The sequence below is a fragment of the Herpailurus yagouaroundi genome, unplaced genomic scaffold, assembly GCF_014898765.1.
Source record: "Herpailurus yagouaroundi ecotype Mexico unplaced genomic scaffold, PumYag 166, whole genome shotgun sequence".
NCBI classification, from domain to species: Eukaryota; Metazoa; Chordata; class Mammalia; order Carnivora; family Felidae; genus Herpailurus; species Herpailurus yagouaroundi.
In genome coordinates, this window is record NW_024412407.1 from 23,144,384 (window position 1) to 23,168,472 (window position 24,089).

Here is a 24,089-nt window from a genome sequence, read left to right on the forward strand (position 1 = left end):
TCACAGCTCTCAAATGCTCTTTGCTCAGTACTTTGCAAGGAATGTGTGGGAGTTCTGCTGTGTGACTAATGGGCAGTGTAGGTGGGTGATGCCACAGAAGTTACAGAAACAGAAATTTCCATGAGTTAGAGTTAGAGAACTCTGGAATGACCAGGTAATTTCCCTGTGTCTGCCACCTGCCATATGAACTCTCAGACTTGCCAGGAGACACTGAGGAATCTAGGGTAGAAAATAGAGAGGGGATAAAGGGTAGGGACAGAAGCAGGATTTGTTACCTATCACCAGCACTGTCCTCAAGAGTATCCAATTGCTTAGGACCTGACAAGAAAGCACCAAAATTTGTAAACACAGGATATTAAATTCACAAGTGGTAACAGTGCCTATACCTAGGAGGCACTCCTAGTAAAGTACTGGTGATGGAGTCCTTCTGTGAACTAACCTATGTTCACATATCTCTTAGTGTTCTGAATGGCCCAAAGTGGACATGAGATGAACTTCTAGCCCTCCAAAGAAACTTCTTTGGGACCCTGACAAGAACCATCCATAACAATTTCTCCTCCTGGGGTCACTTTTTTGTGAGCAATGAGTCCGTATTTAACAGCCCGGAAAGAGGGACTAATATTTAACACTCCTTAATGTGAAACCTTGCTAAAGAAGTCTTAAAAATCTAATGGTTACATTTTCTGGTGTCAAATGTTTTTATTTTTTAATCTATACTTAGTTGTATATTCCTGCCATTTACTCATTAGTATTTTTCTCCTTTCACCTCTCAAAGTGTTATGTTTCCAAAATTCTTCAGTTGAAATGTCATGAATATTTGTTTCCCACAACCTCCTTCCTTCAAAGTCTGCTTGACACCCTGTTCTCTGTCTTCCCAGCCTAATCTTACTGTGTCACAGTTAGGTTGTAAGGAGGGAGTAAAAAGACCTGCAATCTATATTCACACTGGGTCAGAGATATTCCAGAGTTTAAAGAAAACTAGATGCTTATGCAAACATCTCCAGTTCCACTTTCATAAAGGAGACATAGAACATAAACATCTCAGAGTGTGAGGTCTCCTTCTGACTCCTAGAGAAGACTCAAGCAGTTGCATACACAGAGAAAGGAAACTTTCCCTTTTTATTACATTTTTATGTTTTATCTCATATATTTTAAATCCAGGAAACATCTTAGATATTTAATGAAAAAGATAGATAATATTCAGGTACCATCAAGAAGGAAATGAAGGGCACAAACATTTAGAAATGGCTCATCAAACTGGTTGCCTCAGAACAATTTTGATCTTCATATTCAAGGCCAGAAGTAAACAATATCCATGACCAGCTAATGAAATAGGTATGCTTCTTAAGAATCAAAGAGCCGCCTACATCATAAATCATCATTAAAACTGTAACCTAAATAAGCACACGTTACAGAGTTGAGTTAGAAAAGAGAAAAAAATGAATCCTTTCACCTTGGTGAAAGTTGAGGTATCACAAAATAATTTCCTCCCTCCTATTATTGTCCTTCATCCCTGAGTAAGTTCAAGATCCGCTATTTCCAGGGCTTAATTTAAGATTAAGCTGAAAGACTTTAAATATCTCTCCTTTATATTCTATAACAATTTCAGCATATTTAACATCTGTGTTATATTTCACCATGCACTGCCATTTATTTTATTTTTCATCAGGACAATAATATTCAAATCTAGAGAATACAAGGATACCCAACATGTCACAGCCAGCCTTTCACAAGGGAGAAGAAGCCAGCAGCAAGCAAGAAAATGGTTTATTTTAGAAAAGATAATTCCTCAGGACTTTACGGTAACCATTTCTTAAAGAAGGAGATAAAGTTTGTGATCAAGTTAAACCATTTGTTTTCTAGGCTGTAAAGAAAAACATTGGTCAAAAGCAAAAGCATCCCAGTTTTCACTTTATGCATATAATGTTCCCCAATAACTAATTTCAGTCTTTTATAACCTGCCCAGCTCTTAGGTCTACCATTTCTGCCATTTCTGCAGGTGTATTTTCTAAAAGCATGTTTCAGAAATTCTGAATCTGTGGTCTGATTCTTTACACTTGGAATCTGTTCTGTATCATTAAAGCACAGATTAATTTAGCTTCCTAATGACTGGAAGTAATAGGTGATGTTTCTATGGAGTAACTAGTTGGGTGTTTTTAAACCCGCCTGCACTTACCCCAAATTCATCAAAGATAGTGTCTTTTAGGTGCAGTACTAAGTCCCAAATCTCATGTATATGACATATCAAGAATGTTTCAATTAAATAATCTGATGGAGCTACTTTTTTATTCGACCATTCTTACTCCTTATTCTCTGATAATCTTATTCTATACCTGCCACAAGTATAGAATTTGAAAAATAATGAAATGTACTCATTTTTAATGTTGACCCTCTTTGTAGTCAGAAGGTATGATTGCTTCAGTTTCTGAGGACAAATCCCATCTATATCATGTAACCCTGCATAATTTAATTTAACCTACGTTGATTTATGTGTATTTATATAACTTGTGAAGAAAAATGGGGCGTACACAGTCCTGGAATGTGAGGAGTGAGAGAAGTATGGATTTTTCCCAGTATCTGTTTAAAAAAATAAAGAAAAGTAGGGGCACCTGGGTAGCTCAGTCAGTTAAGCATCCAACTTCGGCTCAGATCATGATCTCACAGCTCGTGGTTCGAGCCCCGCATCAGGCTCTCTGCTGACAACTCAGAGCCTAGAGCCTGGTTTGGATTTTGTGTCTCCCTGTCTCTCTGCCCGTCTCCAGCTCACACTCTGTCTCTGTCTATCAGAAATAATAAACATTAAGAAAGAAAGAAAAGTAAAATAACCCCAAAATCCATCCAGTGGTGACTACTGAACTGTTTCATTACATTCAAACACCAAGACTAAAAATATCTTATTTTTAAAAAGTCATATACCAAAGCACTCAAACATATACCAATATTCATAGTAGCATTATTCACAATAGCCAAAAGGTGGAAACAACGTAAGTGTCCATCAACAGATGAATGGATATTTTAAATGTGATATATGCATATAACAGAATATTATCCACCCATTAAAAAATGAAATTCTAATATATACTACAACATGAGTAAACCTCAAAAATGTTAATGCTAAGTGAAATAAGCCAGACACAAAAGGGTGAATATTCTATGATTCCATTTATCTGAGGTACCTAGAAGAGGCAAACTTACAGAAGTGGAAAGTATAAAAGAATTTACAAGAGACTAGAGGAAAGAGTTAATGTGAAGTTATATTTAATGGGTATAGAATCTATATTTGGGATGATGAAAGCATTCTGGAAATAGTGATGATGGTTGCACAATATTGTGAGTATATCCAATGCCACTGAATTATACATTTAAAAATAGTCAAAATGGGGGGCGCCTGGGTGGCGCAGTCGGTTAAGCGTCCGACTTCAGCCAGGTCACGATCTCGCGGTCCGTGAGTTCGAGCTCCGCGTCGGGCTCTGGGCTGATGGCTCAGAGCCTGGAGCCTGTTTCCGATTCTGTGTCTCCCTCTCTCTCTCTGCCCCTCCCCTGTTCATGCTCTGTCTCTCTCTGTCCCAAAAATAAATAAACGTTGAAAAAAAAAATTAAAAAAAAAATAAAATAAAAATAGTCAAAATGATAAAAAAAAAACCCTTTAATAAAACTGATTAGTTTTTCCAAGGTGAAAAGTAAAAGTCATATGCAAGTCTAAAGCATCTGAGAAGATATACATTGCTTAACAAAAAAAAAATTGTCAGATATTTTTGGGTTTAATATAAAAAGGATTCACATTAACCCCTGCATAGTGATGCAGCATAAATATTTTCTAGTCACCAGGCCACACTGATCACATTATTTCCTCATTCTTTGGACATTTAGGAATAGACTTGCCGTTTTCAGAAAACTGCCAATAATACTTTATGCTACTTTGAACTATTAAGTAGTATCTTTGAATCGTGTGTTGGCTAAATTGTGTAGGCTGTTCTGTCTTTTTCATGGTTACTATAGAAATTGTGTAGTCCTGGTGTTATGAGAAGACCACAGGGCATCAGAGTACACAATAAAAGTTAACTTATTTCATGGTTTACAATTTCTTCCAGCTGTCCCCTTTTGTGATTATCATGTTAACATTGAGAGTATAAACATACAACCAAAAGGGTTCTGGTAACTATCGCCAATAAGCGATCTCACCCATAACAGATTTCCAACCTCCTTCCCTCAAAGATTTGGATAGAAACACATGAAAGAAGTGGCATGTAAGCTTCAGGTGTTTCCAATTATTTCCCTCATATGAGCAAAGGTTTCCTAATGCAAAACACGTTTCAGCTCAGATAGCTTTCCTTATATTTAAAGATTATGTAGTTTCAGAAGAATTTCATCTACATATTCCTAATTCATCGACACTTCATCAATAACATAATATCTCCTCCGATCATTTCCTCTCTGGGTGGTTGAAAATATGGTACATTTAAGGACTGTTTACTTTTGCAAAGTGCACTTTTAGAAAGTGTATAACCTTTTGCCCCTGCAAAACAGAGAAATAAATGCTCAGTGCTGGGATTTGTAGTAGATTCCTTGCCAGTTAAGTCACCACAGAGTGTTCTAGTACAATGCCTCAACTATCTTCCTGTGCAGGAACTGTCAGTTTCTGTCCAGAATGGTATACGTGGGGGAAGATAGACCCACCTTTGCTGGTGTAAATCATTTACTGCCTAAATGTTAACACTCAGGCAAGCCTATTTAAGGATTACAAAGAGAGAATGTGGATTTGGAGCATTTTGTTTTCCTAAGCTTCTGTGAGTGAAAGTTACAACATTGATCATTTAGGCTTCAGCAGCCTTACATAGCAGTGAGCTTTATCTCACAGTTTCAGAAATTTCCACTTCATTGTTGCCTTCTGAAGGTTAGCAGCACCACTCTGTAATTACTTACAAACAGAGGACTGTAGGACTTGTGAGGATTATTTCATAAGGCATTTGAATAATGACACTGCTAAACAACATTCACTGTTTAGGGAAACAAATTCATCTACAGGTGAATGAGCCAGATGAATTACAATGAAAAAGAAATCCTAAACCCTACTTACTGCTGAATATTTTCCAAAATAGATGAACATTTCAAGCCCTACCCCAGCACATTCTGTCTGCCCCTTCCTCTCTCTCTCTCTCTCTCTCTCTCTCTCTCTCTCTCTCTCTCTCACACACACACACACACACACACACACACACACACACACATACACTTTATGATTTTGGCAAGAAATAATGAAAAAAATGTGAAAATGTAAACACTGCTCTGATGATGAAGTGTTTTTGGTTAATTGCCAATGAGTTTTGACGAGGAAGCCAAATTTTCAGATCAGTATCAGGGCTAGAGTTCTTTTAGGAGGTAAACTCCTGCTACTCTTAGCACTTGATCCCAAGTCCAAGTAGAGGAGGCATTAGATTCTAACAATCTGAGCAAGTTTTAAATGTATAGCAATAATACAGCTTTGCACTTAGAGAATGTAAGTGGTTACCACTCATTTATGTTTATATACATATGGACTTGAAATATATCTATATAGACATATTCATAACATATTCATATTCTTTGGAATACATTACAAGACAAACTAGACACAATTATAAATTTTGTTTTATTTTTAAAGTTTTACCTTCCTAATATTTTACTTTTCTTAGACTAAAGACAGTTTCAGTAGGTTGAATGCCATGAAATTACCAGCCTGTTGTTTTTATTTTACCACAGTATGAGAAAATGTAAAACTTGTGAAATTGTTTGAAAGCAGTATTGTCTGATCTACCCATGTTCTATATGTGTCCGTATTGTGGTCCTGAGAAAGGAGAAAGTTTTCTCTAAATAAGAGGTCAGTGTGATGGCCAGGCAGCCAGATTTTGCCTTAATATCAACAGATTGCAAGGATGAGTGATAAATACTCTTCCCTACCTTCTACTTGTTTTGCACATTAGATTTTACAGTAGTCAACTAATAATTAGAGTTAGGTCAAGAAGGAGGAACATAATAACTGTAAGTGGAAATATCATAGGAAATATTTTTCAAGGTCATTTCTCATAATTCCTGCTCTGCTGAAAACAGGGCAACTATAAAGAGCTTGGGGATGGGTGTGGGTAGGAAAACATCCCCTCCCAAGATAGCTCATCCAAGCGGCAGGCAAATTGTTGCTGACCCACGGCCTCTCCATGAGGCAGCTTGGGCTCCCTCATACAAGGTGTCTAGGTTCCAAGAGTAAGTGCCCCAAGAAATAGGAAGTGGAAGCTACCAATTTCTTAAGACCTGGCTGCAGAAAATGACACAGCATCACTCTGCCATGTACTATTAGTCAAGGAGCTATGGAGCCTGTATTCCAGGGGAGAGGACATAGATACCACTTCTCTGTCGGAGGCCTAAGAATATTGTGGCCTTGTTTTAAAACCAGCACTACTTGTAAATCACCAAGAAAATACATACTTCTTTTCAATTTGATCTTGCCTTTTTTATCTCAGTTGGGAATGTGTGCCCCAATCTTGGAAAATAAAATATATCTCCTAGTTAATTTGGTGGACCAGTTGAATCCTGCTATTTCAAAGAATCACAACAAAACAGCAAGAAACTTTATTTGGGTATATTGTGAGCAAGGGACACCTGTTTAAAATATTGCCTTGAAACAGTAATAGGCTGTAGAAATTGTAAATTAACTCTTAATTTCTTGCACCACCTGTCTTGGACCCCTCAACATCTTTCTCTCTTTAAATCACTAAAATATATGTGGATTAGCTAGAGATACATTTTGAAGGGCCTGTAGTTGTATTTTAGTTAGTTTGTATTTTGTAGGCTCATTTTTCCCTGTCATGCATTCTTAATCACCAAATTTTTTTTAATGTTTATTTATTATTGAGACACAGAAAGAGACAGAGCATGAGCAGGGGAGGGGCTGAGAGAGAGGGAGACACAGAATCTGAAGCAGGTTCCAGGCTCTGAGCTGTCAGCACAGAGCCCAACATGGGGCTCGAACTCACGAACCGTAAGATCATGACCTAAGCTGAAGTTGGACGCTTAACCGACTGAGCCACCCAGGTGCCCCAGTCATCAAATATTTTTTGAGCAACTAGTATTATATGCTAAGCACTGGAATTTAAAAGATACATGATTCATGGTTTTATGGGACTCATAGGCCAGTGGAAAACATACTTGTAACAAAAAACAAAAAAATCAAAGACATACTACAGTAAAGCTAAACACAACATCTCGTGGGTTCTTAGAGAATGAAGAATACCAGATAGGTGCCATGGAGCTGATTTTAAGAGAAAAGTAAAGATACTTCACGCAAACGGAGAAAAGGAAAGTTAATCGGCACATGCAGCAAATAAATGGAAGGCACTGGGTGTTTTGAGAAATGGCCGTTTATATTGGTGCTCATAGAATAAGGAATGAAAGGAAAAACAAGGAAATAAGGCTTGTAAGGTAGATTGAGCCAATCCTGAGCTTTGTGTTCTGGGGCCAAGTGTTTGAACTTGCTCCCATACGTTACAGAAGGGACATAGTAATTCCAGATTTGCCTTCGGAGTCTGTCAGTACATTGGAAAGTGAGAGATGGAGAAAGAATTTGTTCCACTGTAATATGATGACTATTTTTCTAAGAAACCTTAACTTTTCCAGACTCACTTTTTATAAAACTTGCTTTAAAACAAAAAAATAAAAACAAAATTTTTTTTCAGTGAGAAATAAAAACATGGAGTATAGCATTTCTGGCTACACATATATAGTTATAAAACTTGAAAGTCATTGAGCGAATGCAGTGTTTGATTACATCTAGCTTTGGCTTCAGAGTAAAGGTCTATCTTGCTGTCAGCATACACTTCTGAAAATTCTCTCTACCTCCGTCATCTACAGTTAGAACACAACATACAAATAAAAACTCAAAGAAGGCAGCCATGGTTTGTGTGATGGGTTCCCCACCCCCCAGGAATTTAATGTTAAGCTAATATCAATCTGTACAATTAACTCATGTTACCAAGTTAATAATGGCATATTGTCGAATCTCCTTTGTGAAAATATGCTACTGGGAAATTGCCAGGAAGTGGCAAGGAGTGGTCTCAGGAACTGAGTAAGGTATTCTGTTAAGGGGGTGTGAACCTAAATTAAAAAGTTGGCTTGAATTATTCTAACCCTATGTTATAGAATTTTCAGGTAAAAACTTCATGGGGAATGGGAAGATAATTCTAATTTTAAAAAGACTTTTGAAAAATGTGCTAATAAGAATGACCTATACTTTTTTAAGCCTGCACTATTAGTTTTTCCAAAGTGAAAATTAGCTCACATATTGTGGTTCAAGATCCCACATTGGTGCTTACTCCCCTATAGTTTGAAATCTGAAGTGAAGTCCAAGGTGTGTTAAATCTTCTGGTTGATTTCTGGTCAAATTGTGCTTCTCTCTTCTGTATTTATTTGCATATTACTATCCTAATTAGCATTTTATTTTTATGTAAATTATCAACCTCTAAATGTTCCCAAGGACTCCTTCTGCCCACATTTTGGGAAACCCTCATCTTTCCCAGTAACTCTGGGGGATTATTGATTGTATAGAGGGGTGGTGTTCCCCCTGGTCACAAATTACCTCCTGCTGAATTCTCCAAGAGCTATTCTTGTCTTACCTTCTGCATTTGCTATCCTTTCCCTCAAGCTAAACATTGCTGGATACTACCAGAATGAGGCTGAATACTACCAGAATCCTCCACACCCCAAAGTACTTCCTACGTAAGGCTGTGTGTGTCCAGCACACATTGCATTGGGGCAATAGAGAGGATTTATGTGACTTAGTCTACAGCACAGCAATTAACTTAGAACTGAATGTTTAACATATCTGTTCTGAAGTTTTTGCAATATTCCCAGACAAAATTCTGCACCCAGGGGCGCCTAGCTGGCTCAGTTGGTAGAGCATCAGACCCTTGATCTTGGGGTCATGAGTTTCAGCCCCATGTTGGGTGTAGAGATTACTTTACAAAAAGATTCTGGGGGTGCCTGGGTGGCTCAGTCAGTTAAGTGTCTGACTCTTGATTTCTGCTTAGGTCATGATCTCAGGGTCATGGGGTTGAGCCCATGTCAGGCTCTGCACTGGGCATGGAGCCTGCTTAGGACTTTCTTTCTCTCTTCCACATTCTCTGCCCCTCCCCTGCTCACACAGGTGCACTCTTTCTTTCTTGAAATAAATAAACATTAAAAAAAGATTCTGCACTCAGTTATAGTGTGTGTGTGTGTGTGTGTGTGTGTGTGTGTGTGTGTGTGTTTGCCCACACCAAGCAATTCTCCAACCTTAGCTACAATTTAACTCAATTCTACCACTACCTGGAGAAAGCATCAAATCCTACAGGATAAGGGCTCAGTCCTACCTGACTGCCCACCACCCCACCACCACTTTAGATGCCCCTCACAAGTCCAGGTTGTCACCTGTGCTTCTGACCAAAGGTTCTGGTGCTTCTGACCACCTCTATAGATCAGAGGTTCCGACGGACCCCTCCTTGAATTAGATGAATTCACCAAAGCAGCTCCCAGAACTCAGGAAAACATTTTACTTACTAGATTACCAGCTTTTTATAAAAGGGTGTAACTCAGAAACAGCCATATGGAAGAGATGCATAGGGCAAGGTATGGGGAAGAGGCTCAGAGTTTCCATGCCCTCTCCCAGAGCATACTACTCTCCCCAAATCTTCACATATTCACCAAACAGGAAGCTCTCCAAATCCCATATTTTTGTGTCTTTTTGGAGGCTTCATTACAGAGACATGATTGACGAAATCAATGGCCACTGGTGATTGATTCAGCCCCCCTTCTCCTCCCCAGAGGTTGGGGCGGGAGGTGGGAGTGGTAATATGGAACTAAACTATAATCACTAGGTTGGCTCCCCTGGCAACCAGCCCACATCTTTAAATGTTTTCCAAAAGTCTCTTATTAACATAACAAAAGCTCTCTCATCACGGGAAATTACAAGGGTTGGGGGAGCTCTGTGCCAGGTACAAAGACCAAATATCTATTTCTTACTATAAATCACAGTATCACACCATCTCTGGGAACTTCTCAAAGACATTCCTCCCATAAAAGTATGTTGCTTCATCAACCTTCCTTCTTAACCCCATTTCCTTAGCTTCCTAGTCCAGTTCTAACTCCAACCATCCCCCCACCTCCATGGTTGACTTTCCTATTACTTCTCTTATGGAAAATTACTCTTTCTAGCTTTTTTCTTATTGTTGCTAAATAAGTCAGTCTTTTCCAAAAGGAACCCTGATTTCAAATTTAAGTAATTAAGTAATGGCTTCTGCACTCTCCAGTATATCCATTGGCCCATTCTCTAATCAGCCTTTGATTTTATCATTATAGAATGCTGAAATATTATTTGGACTTGTTTGCTAGTAGTTTCATTTAATAATTGTTTTTATAGAAAGAAGAGGAAAAAACAGTTATTGAGCACCTACTTTGTACAAGCCACTGAACTAGACAGCTCTCATTTTATCCTCAGGCAACATTGGCCCCCAACACCACCAGTCAACTAGAGCTCAATTGCAGCTGTTTTATTTACATCTGCCCAATTGCTCTATGGCTCACCTCTGTCAACTGTCTACATCTATTTCACTTCTACAAAGGCAAAGAACTTTGCCTTCTGGTACTCTGGCATGGTGCTAGTCAAGATTAGTCTCTAGAACAGTTGCATTGAATCACCTGGGAGCTTGTTGAAACCCATCACCTTAGAATCAACCCTAGACTTACTGAGTTAGAATCCACATTTTAATTCTATTCCTCAGTGGTTAATATGCACATCAGTGTTAGAGAAGCACTAATTAGAGTTTTAAGTATATTACTAGGATCACAGAAGCTTTGCACATACTTCCTGATTAAGTTGTGCATTCAACTAGAACTACTAACTCAGCCTAGAAGATGTTGATGACCCTACGCCTCCAGAAAACAAACAAAATAGTTTAATCATGCAAAAGAGAAAGGAAAGGCTTTAGTTCTGAACTTAAGCTATTCATAAAAATTTTAAGAAGTGATTTTCATTTTTCAAGTTCCCTTCCATACCATCAAATAAGGTTTCCTTTTGTCCACACCTTAACTGTAAATCCTTCATTTTTAACTTTTATAAATTTATCCATTCCATCTAGATAATAGATTTGTTAACTTTTGTTCACTGACAACTAAGGGACATATGCCTCAATAAGTTTTGTAATTGCCATGTGTTTCAGAAATGATATCCTTAAAGAGGAGGTACTATGGTTTAAATTTCACTTATGTTAGAAAAATTTTACGAATATAAGTAAATCCTCTTTGAAATTGCCAAATGGAGTTTGGCTAGTTCTTTTGCAGCTAGCAACAAACACTATAGATTTCTGTCATTATCTATAGTGTTTCTTTGCTAAGTGTAGGTTTGTTTGCTTATGTCTTGCTATTTTTTTTGAAAGGGGGACTTAGGAGATGGAAATATGGGATAATGTTACAAAAAAGTAAATTGTACATTATAGGCTTATTCAAAACTTTTAAATGTTCAACAAGTAGGGAGAGCTGATTTGGAGCAGGGAGCTGGAATCTCAAAAGATATTTGCTGAATTGTTTGTTTTTTGTTGTTGTTTAACCTCAAATAGTTACCAAAAAATAAATTTTCTGGTTTCCTTTAGATTTTATCAGTAACATTTTCACAATATCTCTTTGGTATAAAAATAAATCTGAGGTGTCTGGGTGGCTTAGTCGGTTAAGCGTCCAACTTCAGCCCAGGTCATGATCTCGTGGTCTGTGAGTTCAAGCCCTGCATCAGGCTCTGTGCTGACAGCTCAGAGCCTGGAGCCTGCTTCTGATTCTGTGTCTCCCTCTCTTTCTGCCCCTCCCCTACTCATGCTCTGTCTCTCTCTGTCTCAGAAATAAATAAACATTAAAAAAAATTTTTTTAATAAATAAAATAAATCTAATATATTATTTCAAATTACACTAATAAACTGGTAGCCATATCATAAAGATACTGAAAGCTATATAAATAAGTATGCTTGAAATCAGTACCTACAATCTTTATATACCGTTTTTTCTTCTTTTTGTTTTTCAATAATATTATTGGATTTTCTTATGTAATTTTATCATAAACATAGTACATATTGCTTCATAGTCTTTATAACTGCTTAAAATGCCTTGAGTTGAATCTCATTTATCTATCTATTCACCTATAGGACCTATTGTAAACAATGCTTCAAGAGACATATTTGTGCATATTTATTACTTCTACGTGTCAGCTTATTTACTTGGCGTCCAAAAATGCTAATGAACATATTATTTTAAAAATAAAAATAATTTAGGTGCACCTGGGTGGCTCAGTCAGTTGGGATTCTCTCTCTCCCTCTCTCTCTGCCCCTCCCCCCTCCCAGCCTCTCAAAACTAAATAAATAAATTTTAAAAATAAATAAAAATAATTTAGGGAGAATTTAACTTTAATTGAAAACTCTAATTGAATAAAGTGTGAATATTTACTAAATCTAACTCCCTCTTTCTCAACTCCAAAAATTAAAAAAAAAAAAAAGGAATTCCAGAAGAAAAACTCAAAAGTAACTATCTGGGTAACTTAAATACACTTGCTTTTTCTGTCAACTACCTGGAAAATTTGAGGTTAATCCCCTTTCTGAATGAACTTTCGTTGCATAAATAGACACAATCTTAAGGTTAGTCAGTATACTTAAAGCTGTTGGTCCTCCAAGTCCTATTTATTTATTTTTTTTTTATTTTTATTTTTTTTTTTTTTTAACGTTTATTTATTTTTTTTTTTTGGGACAGAGAGAGACAGAGCATGAACGGGGGAGGGGCAGAGAGAGAGGGAGACACAGAATCAGAAACAGGCTCCAGGCTCTGAGCCATCAGCCCAGAGCCCGACGCGGGGCTCGAGCTCACGGACCGCGAGATCGTGACCTGGCTGAAGTCGGACGCTTAACGGACTGCGCCACCCAGGCGCCCCTCCAAGTCCTATTTAGTTCTCCAGATTATTTATTTCAACAAAGAAATATTTTAACCAAGGGGTTAAAGGGTTAGAATTCTAATTCATAAATTTTGTGGGGTTACTACCTAAGAAACTTTCTCTTCAGCCATTAAGTATTCATTCTTAAAGGACCACACTGATATTTCTTATACCCATTTTATTCTCTGCTACTTGACTCAGATGTATAAATTCTGTGTCAAAATCAAAGGCTACTAAAAATTTCTTAGATAAATGATGAGCAAACAGTCTAAAGTTAGAGAAATATTAGTGGATCATGTGGCAGTAGTTATAGTGACAAAGATATTGTCACTACTTTGAAAACCTTAAAAACACTTTACCAAGCTGGATGGTTAATATAAGTGAACACACATTCTGAAGTGCACTGTGACATGGCAACATTCTCTTCTGTGAACATAGAATTTCTGGGCCCCAGAATGCCGTTGACAAATGATAATTAATTTAATTGTGAACAGCTGTTTCCTGAGCCTGGGCCTTTTTAAGTGAGGGGCTGAACATAATAAACACACTCACCCAGGAAGGCGCAAGGAGGATAGGAGTTCAGGGATATGAGAGGTGAATCTTCTGAAAAAATTCAAAATGTGATAAATTTCGCTCCCTGTTTCTTCATTTTAAAAGGAACGACACTTGTCTTTATCTCTTACATTTGATTACTGACGCTCACTGGGAACATTAGCAAAGAATCTATCCAGAATTTAACTGTTTTTTTTTTTAATAAGGAAAAGAGACACCCCCAAATCATTCTCAAAAAGTATGATGAATCAAGTTATTGCATAAATATTAATAGTGTCTTATTGTGGCGGTTTAGATTGGTGTTAAGTCCTGTGCTGTATTTTTTTTTTCCTATGAAAGTAAATTGTCTTAGAACATCAAGATTAATGATCTCTGACAACTGTAAAAAATACAATTACTGGGAAATGTAAAATTAAAGACAATGGAAGCTGTTGAAGCTAATGTGGTTCTGGGATCAATATGAAGTTAACAGTTATTAGGTCTCAACATATCTTCTGTTGATTCTAATCAAATTTAGCCAGTTAATCACTTTACCTAGTAACAGTCAAACGTGTGCTGCTGACAACAGCCATTTTATAGCCTGAAGTTTAGAGTATGCAGAATTCTTTATTTATTGCTTTTTTTCGTTTCCATTTTGTTTTCATACATATTCTGAACTGTTTTGCAAGTTATTTCACTTTTATCTAATCATCCACAATCAGCTATTTTCCATTACCACAAAGGAAAACACTGCTGAAGAGATTTGAGTTAGAAAAGTAAGGTAGTGCTTAACTTAGCCTTTAAGTGAAAATTCAGAGGAATTTATTTTCAATATTCTTTACATCTTGCCATACACACACACACACACACACACACACACACACACACACATATATAAGACCTTTGAACAACACAGGTGTGAACTGCGCAGGCTCACTTATCGTGGAAATATAGACCCGTACTGTAAATGTATTTTCTCTTCTTTATGATTTTCTTAACACTTTCTTTTCTCCAACTTACTTTAAGAATATAGTATATAATACATATAACATAAAATATGTGTTAATCAACTGTTATCATTAAGGCTTCCAGTCAACAGTAGGCTATTAGTAAAGTTTTGGGGGAGGCAAAATATATGCAGATTTTCAACTGCATGGGGAGTCAGGGCCCCTAGCTCTTGTATTGTTCAAGGGTCAGTGTGTGTGTGTGTGTATGTATGTGTATCAGAAGAAAAGGCAATACACATAGAAAGAAAAGGCAAATACACAAATACACAATACACAATACACAAAGAAAAGGCAAAACATAATATATGTTGGTGACTTAAGTATGTATCCGCTGACCTAACTTACTGAGTAAATTAAGTGGTTACTTTAGTTTTGATTTAAAAGAAGTCTTGAGAAATCTGACTGTTCAAGAATTTCTTCCTCCCCCTCCTCCTCCTCCACCCTCCTCCCTCCTCCTTGCCTTTAACATGGACCAGCTATCAGTGGTGACCATTGGAATGGAAGTTGTGTGCTTAGGATAACAGATAAGGAAAATAAAAGCTTGGATCGCCAATACTATCTTAAAGATATCATAATGTATCCCCAAACTAAGAGAGAAATAAACCATATCGAGCTTAAGTCACTGTTATTTTGTCTTGTTTCATACTGTTGTTTTGTAATGTGGAGCTAAACGTGATCCTAACTGATACACAGAGGCAACATGGACATTATGGAATATGCAGAGAGAGCACCACTGAGCTGGCATTCATCCACCACTCCCTCACCAAGACACCAGAGCTAGAACACAGTCATGGAGAAACAACAGTTTTAAATGAACTTTTAATATATGATTAATATGATTAATATATGATATATGTTATATATTATATATGTTATATATTAATATGATATATCATAATATATGATAATATATAATATATTAATATATGATTAATAAGATATTATGAATTGGTTTAAGGATTTCCTATCAGGAAAAGATCACCCAGATTATGGTCTATAGTGAAAAACAGAAAACTACATTATAAATTTCTCAACCAAAGGAGCCATAAATACAGTTTTCCTGACAATACTTCTCAATACTCTAATCATGTGTTTGTGGTTTTCTCCCACTATTCACAAAGTAAAAGAGGAGGTTGTGATGTGTACCATTGATAGTGTATGCTCGTAATATTTTATTCTTATACAAATATACTTATTTTAGTTCCAGGAAAATACTTTGTCATGTATTCAACATGTTCTTCTTAAATAAAAATAGTTGAACTCCTTTTATAATAATGTAAAAGATAAAGATTATCATAAAAACACACAAATTCATAGCAGCATTATTTGTAATAGCAAAGAGTTGAAAAGAACCTTAAATAGTCTGGCAATAGAATAGAGAATCTGTGGTATGTCCATAGGATGGAACACTATATAGTAATGAAAATGAACAGCTACACACAAACATGTAGATGAACTCACAAATACTGTAAAAGAAGCCAGATATAACAGAGTACATGCCATATGAGTCCATTTATGTAAATTTCAAAAGTAGGAAAAATTAATCCCCCATGTTAGTAGTTAGGATGGTGATTTCCTTCAGGGGAACCAGTGATTAGGAGGAGGCAAGGTGAGGCTTCCAGGGAACTGATAATTCTTCATTCTATACTCACTTTATAAAAGTCATAAGTTTACCTTGTAAAAAGTCACCTAACTATAAATTTATAATTTTGTACCTTCACATATATAAGATACACTTAAATAAAAATTTATTTGGATAAAAGCAAACTGAAATAAACACCACCTGATTCATATTTTCCCATCCTTCTTCCTGAATCCAAATAAGAAGTTAGAACATTCAACATCTTACCCTGTAGCCAGCACCAGGATTTTAAGTGACTCAATGATCACCTCTTCTCCATCCTTTGTTTTTTCCTGGATAGTCTCATTTTTAATAGGAATCACCTGGTCCCTATGAATTCTCTTTGTATCATCTCAAACTTCTCCAATATCACATTTGGAGGATTATTTGGGGGGTAGGGGATGGTCTCAAATTCTAGATTTCTCTCCATCTGGTTTCTCTTTTATCCATTTCTTCAATTTGTTCCCATTGGCAGACAGGGATTTGATCCTAGTCAGTGACAGCCCAAAACACATAGGCCCAATGAGTGGTGACATACTCTAGCTATGACTGATCAGTGACTCATCCACTCTCCTAGTAGGTTATTATATTTGGAGCTTTCACTTTAGATAAGCTCATCTAGAGGGGTTGAAAAAAATCTGCTAGAGCCCTGACTTTTAAAATTATTATTATTACTACTACTATTATTATATTTGTTGTTTTTATTATTATTATTATTATTATTATTATTATTATTATTACAATAAATGTTTTCTGGATCCTTGCCATGCTTTTAATAATTGAAAACAGAGCTCTAAAAGCCTCCATAGCCAGTCCCAGAGGACTCTCTAATCAGAAGGACATAACCATGGCGCCTGGGTGACTCAGTCAGTTAAGCATCTGACTTGGGCTCAGGTCATGATCTCGCCGTTCCTGGGTTCGAGCCCTGTTGTCAGGCTCTGTGCTGACAGCTCAGAGCCTGGAATCTGCTTCGGATTCTGTGTCTCCCTCTGTCTCTGTCCCTCCCCTGCTTTTGTTCTCTCTCTCTCTCAAAAATAAATAAAAAATTTAAAAAAAAAAGGAAGAAGAAGAAGGATATAAGCTAATCCATGGCAGCATCTCTTGGGAGCCTCAAGAGGCCTATAGACACTGCCTTGGTTCTAGGAAGGCCTGACCAACAGTGTCACAACTACACCATCTCTTCTTCAGGGAATGAGGAGGGGACTTTGGCCTCTTACCAGGGGTATTCTTATCCTTATATATCCTTAATTCTTCTGTTGATAAAATAAATGACAAAGCAAAGATGCGGTTGATAATGGTTGCCACTGTGGCATGGAGAGTAGTTTGCCAACCTTTCTTAACTTTGTAATCCTTTATGCAAGTATATTCAGGTAGGAGGGGCTGATATTATTGAGTTCAGGGCAGGAGAGGAGACTTACCACCTAAGCTGCTACCCAACCTTCAACAGCTTCTAAGTGGGCTCTGCTGGGTCACAGAAACACACTGCCCTGAGTCTTTGTCCTCCTAAAATGGTGTAGTTCACAGGCCACTGGAAGAGCAGCTTCCCAAATCCAGTCCTCCAGTGAAGGCCAGACTGGTTGTATAATAATCACTTGTGGAGTCGGTCAACATTCAGACTGCCAGGCCTGATTAAATTTAGTGGTGGGTCCTGGGAATCTATATTTAACAAGGCCCCCAGGTAATTCTGATGCACAGACCAGTTTGGGAACCATGGGAATGGCCTGAACAAAAACCTACATCCATGTTTCTGAAAGTAAAGACCAAGGACTATCTGCATCAGAGTCACCTGCATGTCTGGAGTGTGCGTATTAGGACACAGAAGGTTACCCTGAGAAATGGCATGTGGGGGCGACTTTAGTTGGATTGAACAAGGGTTCAGGCCTTCACTGTATTGAAAGCCAAATACTATTGGATCTGGCAACATTTGCATGTGGATCCAAGTTCCTATACAGTTTCTCTGACAGTTTCTGAACTTAGGGCAAGGCCAATTCCCTTCTGGGAGACCCACCAATGTCTTTGCTTTATTTGCTCACTCCATTTTTTTCCCTCCTCTTCCCCCATCCAAGAATCCTTGATCTGGGCTTATGGTTAGAAAAATTGGCTGAGACTGATTCATGTTCTTCCAAATCTCTCATTCTTGGATCTCTGTCAAAAAGTAAAGTGCTTTGTATTCTGTGATCTGCTGAGACCTCCCTTTCCCAAGACATGAAGTTGGAAAACTCTAGCTTAAGGTAGAGAAAGGGTCTCAGGGTACCAGCAAAGGCAGAGGGAATATACACTGGTTCCAGTAACTTTCTGTTTCTTGAGCTAGTGTTAGGCACACAGGTATGTTCAGTTTAAAAAGACACATTGATTTGTGCATCAGTACACTTATGATTCATACACTTTTCTGTATGTAAATTATAATTCAATGAAATTTACAATAAAAATTTGCTGATATCTCAAAATATTATTGTGGCCACAGGTAGATTGGTTGATCAGTAGAGGCAAAGATAGAGATACAGGTATATTTTGAATAACAATTGTTAATGGAAACTGTTTCAGTATTTTAAGTATGTTGTTTTTAATTTAATTTAAATTCTTCAATTTATCATATCCTTAAAATTGTCAAACGCTTTATTTTTTTAATGCTTTTTTTTTAAGAGATAGCAAGAGAGCAGAGGAGGGGCAGAGAGAGAGAAGGGGGGAGAGAGAGACAATCCTGAGCAGCCTTCACACTATTAGCACAGAGCCAGACACAGGGCTCGATCCCATGAACCGTGAGATCATGATCTAAACCGAAATCAAGAGTCAGACACTTAACCAACTGAGCCACTCAGGCACCCCTGTCAAACACCCGAAAACTTAAAAAAAAATTCTTAAAGTTCTGTTCTAAATGAGGACAATAATTAACAGCAAAACAATTTCCCAATCTTGTTACCTGATGATGACCTTTTGAGGGCGCTGCTCCAGCAGTGAATTTTGAGCATATTATCTTTCTTGTAACTTTATAATTTTGGAGTTCATTTGCACAGGAATATTTTCCATCTGTGGATATATCTGCACACACTTGCTGGAGCCGATGGAAAACTTCAAAGAACTTCTAAGAAACAATGGTTTTCAGAGAGCCCTGCAAAGTCAGAGCTCTGTAAGTATTTACATAAGAAGCCACTTAATGTCTGTTTGACTGATGGGAACTTAAATTGCAATAGGGCAGCTGCTGAATAGAAAGTAAAGTGTTTTTAGAGATGAAAGAGACAGTACTCCTGTCTGCCCTCTCCCAAGGGTCAGCGTTATACAACATTCATGCCAAAGAATCACATGAGGTCCTCCTGAATGGCATTTTCAAGGCCGGCTAAGAGAAATTGGAAGCAGGCAGAAATGTCTCTGGTGCCCAATTTCATTCTCAGATCCCCTAGTTCCCCTACCCCCTCCTTTTTCCCACCCCACTTTACCCCCAAGCACACACACCATTTAGCTTATTAATCTTTTTCCCTTTCCTCCTCTCAGCTGGATGACATTAAATTCAATCTTTTCATCAAATACACATAAAACAGCGACTCCAAAGGATTAACTGGTAATTAGTGGTACCTGAAGACAGTTTAACATGTTCCCTGTGTCCTTTCCTTTCTAAACGGGGAATTCTTGGAAGAGTTTTCAGACAGGTGGTAGGATGGATATTTCTGGCCAGAAAGGCATCTCTGCCTCACCTCAGTGTTGTGCTTAGAGTCATTTTACCCCACAAAGCCATCCATCCCTTGTTCTTATCAGTTTGCATGAATGCCAGTTTGGGGACAGCATTCCTTTGTCATGTTCTTTGCTAGAAGGCTCAGTGAGGTGACTTCTTGTGGCAGTGGCTTCTAGTTAGAGGGTAAGAAACGTACCCTGCAGGCTCTCACCACCTCCTCTGCTAACAAGGGAATTTTTTTTTTAATTTTTTTTTCAACGTTTATTTATTTTTGGGACAGAGAGAGACAGAGCATGAACGGGGGAGGGGCAGGGAGAGAGGGAGACACAGAATCGGAAGCAGGCTCCAGGCTCTGAGCCATCAGCCCAGAGCCCGACGCGGGGCTCAAACTCACGGACCGCGAGATCGTGACCTGATTGAAGTCGGACGCTTAACCGACTGCGCCACCCAGGCGCCCCTGGAATTTTCAAAGGTTTAGCATACTCCCTCTCTCCTCCTAGACCAGGCTGCTGTCTCCTGCTCTAAGTGCACGTGAACACTATGACTGAGTGAGCTCTGTGCCCCAAACCACATTCATATGGCCCTTCAACATAGTCCTGCCTACTGCCTAGAGCAGTAGGTGCTTAGCTTCTATGTACCTCCATTTCCTCATCTATAAACTGGGAAGAGCAACAGAGCCTATCTTATGGCATTATTATGAAGATTAAATAAGTTAAAACAGGAAAAGCGCTTAAGCACGGCACCCTGTAAACAATACTCAATATGGGTTAGCTGTTTAAGCACCCAAAACCATTCTTTTCAGGGGGTTCCCCACATGATAGAGGTGAGAACTCCTAGTAGCCTCTTATTAGTATTTTGTATTAGGTCTGCTTCAAGTAGTCCTCTACTCAAATGCTATTCATCAAGGTGGCATAGCAATCAATCATTAGTACTCACAGCATGCCAGGCACGTTTACATCACTGCCTCCTTTAATCCTCATGACAGTCCTCTGAGGTAGGGGCTGTTGTTCTTCCCATTTTACAGATGACAAACTAGGTACAAGGAGGTTTACTAAATGCCCAAGGTTCCACAGCTACTAAATGGCAGGAGTGGGATTAGAATACAGGCAATCTAGCCCCAAGGTCTGTGTCAGCCACTGTACTTTGCCATATAGTGCACCGCCTACCATTGCGTTGGGCCAGAAGAGGCAAACACACCTGGTGGTCAGAGACCTGGTCTAGCTGTAACAGGCCCACCTCCAGCTTTAATCCGAGCTTGTGTTCAAATGATGGCCCAAACAGAGTTTGCCTTGCCATGCAGAAAAATCTCTCAAGTGAAAAAAGTTTCCTCTGGTAGTAGCTGTCTTCCAGATACAGGGCCCTCTCTAATGTAAGTTTCCCTTCTCTTCTGTTTTCAGAGTTTCCCCTATGTCTGCAATTTCTCAAAATAGTTTTATGCCAAAGAGACATATTTGGGGGCAGCGTATTCTGCTACTCTTCACACTTAATGTATACTAAGAATTGGGCTAAGCGGTTTACATCGATTCCCTCATTTAATTTTCACAAAAACTCTATGAGATAAGCATTGTGACTCTCCCATTTTATAGAAGGGACTCAGAGAGGTTAAGTAACTTGCCAGAAGTCACACAGCCAGCACCCTGTGGAGTTGTTATGGGGATTAAATGAGATAATGTATGTAAGCAAGCACTTAGAATAGAGCCTTGTGTTGTCCCCAGATTGTTGATGAATCTTAGTAGGATTCTTTATCTCACTCACTTAGGAGAGACCATTCTGATTTAGTCAATGTGGAAAGAGATCTTCACCATCTAGAACAGCCACACTAGTTACCAGCTTAGCAGGAAGATTTTTAAATCAGCTGCCTATAAAAAATATACAGATTCATCAAATATTCATCATATTAATTCTCAGATCATCTTTTATATATGCTTCATATGTATTTCATATATATATATGTTTCATGTACATATGTTTCAGTGTTCACAGAACCTATTTTTCACTGTATATGCAAATTTTATGTTTGTAAGTGAAAATGTTAATACATTAAATGATTAACCCTTAAACAAAAGGTTTTCTAAAGGATTTCTCAGCACTGATGTGCTCTGAAATTGCAGAATCTTTTCAAGAACTGATGTCCAAAGAGGGTCTTCTAATTCCCCATTAGAAATAAATACAATACTTATTGTTGTAGCTCTGATATGTCACCCATTCGTCTCCAAATGTAAGGTCTCTGATGCATAGTGTATGTCTGTAAAATGACGACTGCCAACAGAAAGGAGCTGTTGCTCTCCTTGAGGTAGTTTTCTTCTCTTTGCTTCCTATTTCTGAACTGTACAGCTTCGTAAATAATTTTGTGTGCTGAAGGAAAAGAAAGTGTTTTTCATAAACTCATTATCCAGGCCTGTTTATGGCTGTTGGAAGGACGAGGTCTTCCTTCCCCTATTGTGTAAGGGCAGTGCAGACTTGACTGTACAAAATGTGTTTTGTAAATGTTGCTGTTCACCTGCAAATGAACTTGCTTCCCCTTTAAAAAAAAAAAAAAAGGCGGGCTGAAGGGCGTGCATCTCGGCCCTGCAACACCTGACTTGCTCCCAAGTTTGACTTCCTGGCCCTGACTAGGCCTTTCCTGGGGAGGTGGCGCCAATGGGGGCCCGGGGCTCAGCTCCCAGTTCCTGTGGCTCAGCTGAGAAGCCGGGGCGGCACAGCAGAACCGCTTCTCCCGAGGAGCTGCTTAGCGGGAGCTGGAGCTGGAACTCCCTGGGGCAGGGGCCCTGGCTGACGGGCAGCGTCTCCTCCAGGCCGAGGTGAAATACATATATTTTACCACCACCTGCCCCTATTGATAATACATAATGGAAGTGAGCTCCTACATAGTAAGTGTCATGAAGAACGATGTCTAGTTAAGAGTTTGCTGGTACGATTCCCCTTAGACCACCTACAGTAGTAAATACGAAGCCCAGGGCTCATAGTATAGCAGGTGATCATTTAATATTGCCTCTGTAAAGAGTGGCAAGTCACCTGAAAACTTTTACTCCAGTAGGGATAGCAATAATTATGGTGGCTGACATAAAATATGCTCGTGTGTCAATGTCCGTTCCCACAGTGAACATATGATGGGCTTATACAATGAAACCTAAGAAACCAATGGATATTATTGTTCAGACTATTCCTATATAGCCGCAGGGCCCCTTTTTGCCTGAATAATAAGTGACGATGTGTGAAATTATTCCAAAGCCTGGTAAAATTAGAATATAGGCTTCTGGATGTCCAAAAAATCAGAATAAGTGCTGATTTAAGATAGGATCTCCTCCCCTAGCAGGGTCAAAGAAGGTGGTATTTAGGTTTTAGTCTGTCATTAACATTGTAATTCCAGCAGCTAGTACTGGTAGTAATGAGTAACAAGACAGCAGTGTTTAGGACAGATCAGACAAATAGGGGTGTCTGATATTGAGATATGGGGGTTTTATGTTAATAATTGTAGTAATAAAGTTTTAATAGCACCTAAAATTGAAGAAACACTTGCAAAGTGTAAGGAAAAAATGGTTAGGTCCACGGAGGCTCCTGAATGGGCTTGTTTGCCAGCTAGAGGAGGGTATGTGATTCATCCAGTTCCTGCACCAGCCTCTACAATTGATGATGTGAGTAGAAGTAGGAAGGATGGGAGAAGAAGTCAGAAGCTTATATTATTTATCCGAGGGAATGCTGTATCTGGTGTCCAGTTATTAATGGCACCAATCAATTTCCAAAGCCTCTGATTATGATTGGTATTACCATAAAGAAAACTATTACAAATGCATGGGCAGTGACAATTATGTTGTAGATCTGATTGTCTCCTAGTAGGGTGGCAGGTTGGCCAAGTTCGGCTCAAATTAGAAAGCCAAGGGCAGTTCCTACTATGCCAGCTCAGGCACCGAATAGGAGGTAGAGAGTGCCAATATCTTTGTGGTTAGTAGAAAATAACCAGCGGCTTATGAACCTACGTAAAATGGCTGACTAAAGGATTAGACTATAAATCTAAGAACAGAAGTTCAAGCCCTCTTTTTACCAAGCTCTGCAGTGAAATATATTGAATTGCAAATTCAAAGAAGCAGCTTCAAACGCTGCCAGGGCTTCTCCTGCCTTTTTTTCCCCTAGACTGGCGGCGGGAGAAGTAGATTGAAGCTAGTTGATTAGGGTATTTAACTGTTACCTAAAATTTCGTGAGATGGAGGCCCACCAATCTAGTAAGGGCTTAGCTTAATTGAAGTGTTTGATCTGCAATCATTTGATGGAAGATACATTCTTGGAGTACTTAGGGTT

At 38.4% G+C, this 24,089-nt stretch overlaps 1 protein-coding gene across 17 annotated transcripts in view; it reads left to right on the plus strand.

Annotated features, from left to right (window-relative positions):
- The window catches only part of LMNTD1 (lamin tail domain containing 1), a 525,504-nt gene that overhangs the window by 451,936 nt on the left and 49,479 nt on the right, over positions 1 to 24,089 (plus strand). For 2 of the 17 annotated variants that reach the window (XR_005794516.1, XM_040488620.1), the window contains one exon: positions 1,670 to 2,281. The exons of 14 other annotated variants lie outside the window; for them this stretch is intronic. The gene's annotated coding sequence lies outside the window, so the exon portion shown is untranslated. Of the gene's footprint in view, positions 1 to 1,669; positions 2,282 to 24,089 lie in introns of those variants that run through there. One more of the 17 variants, XR_005794517.1, reaches the window with a different exon arrangement.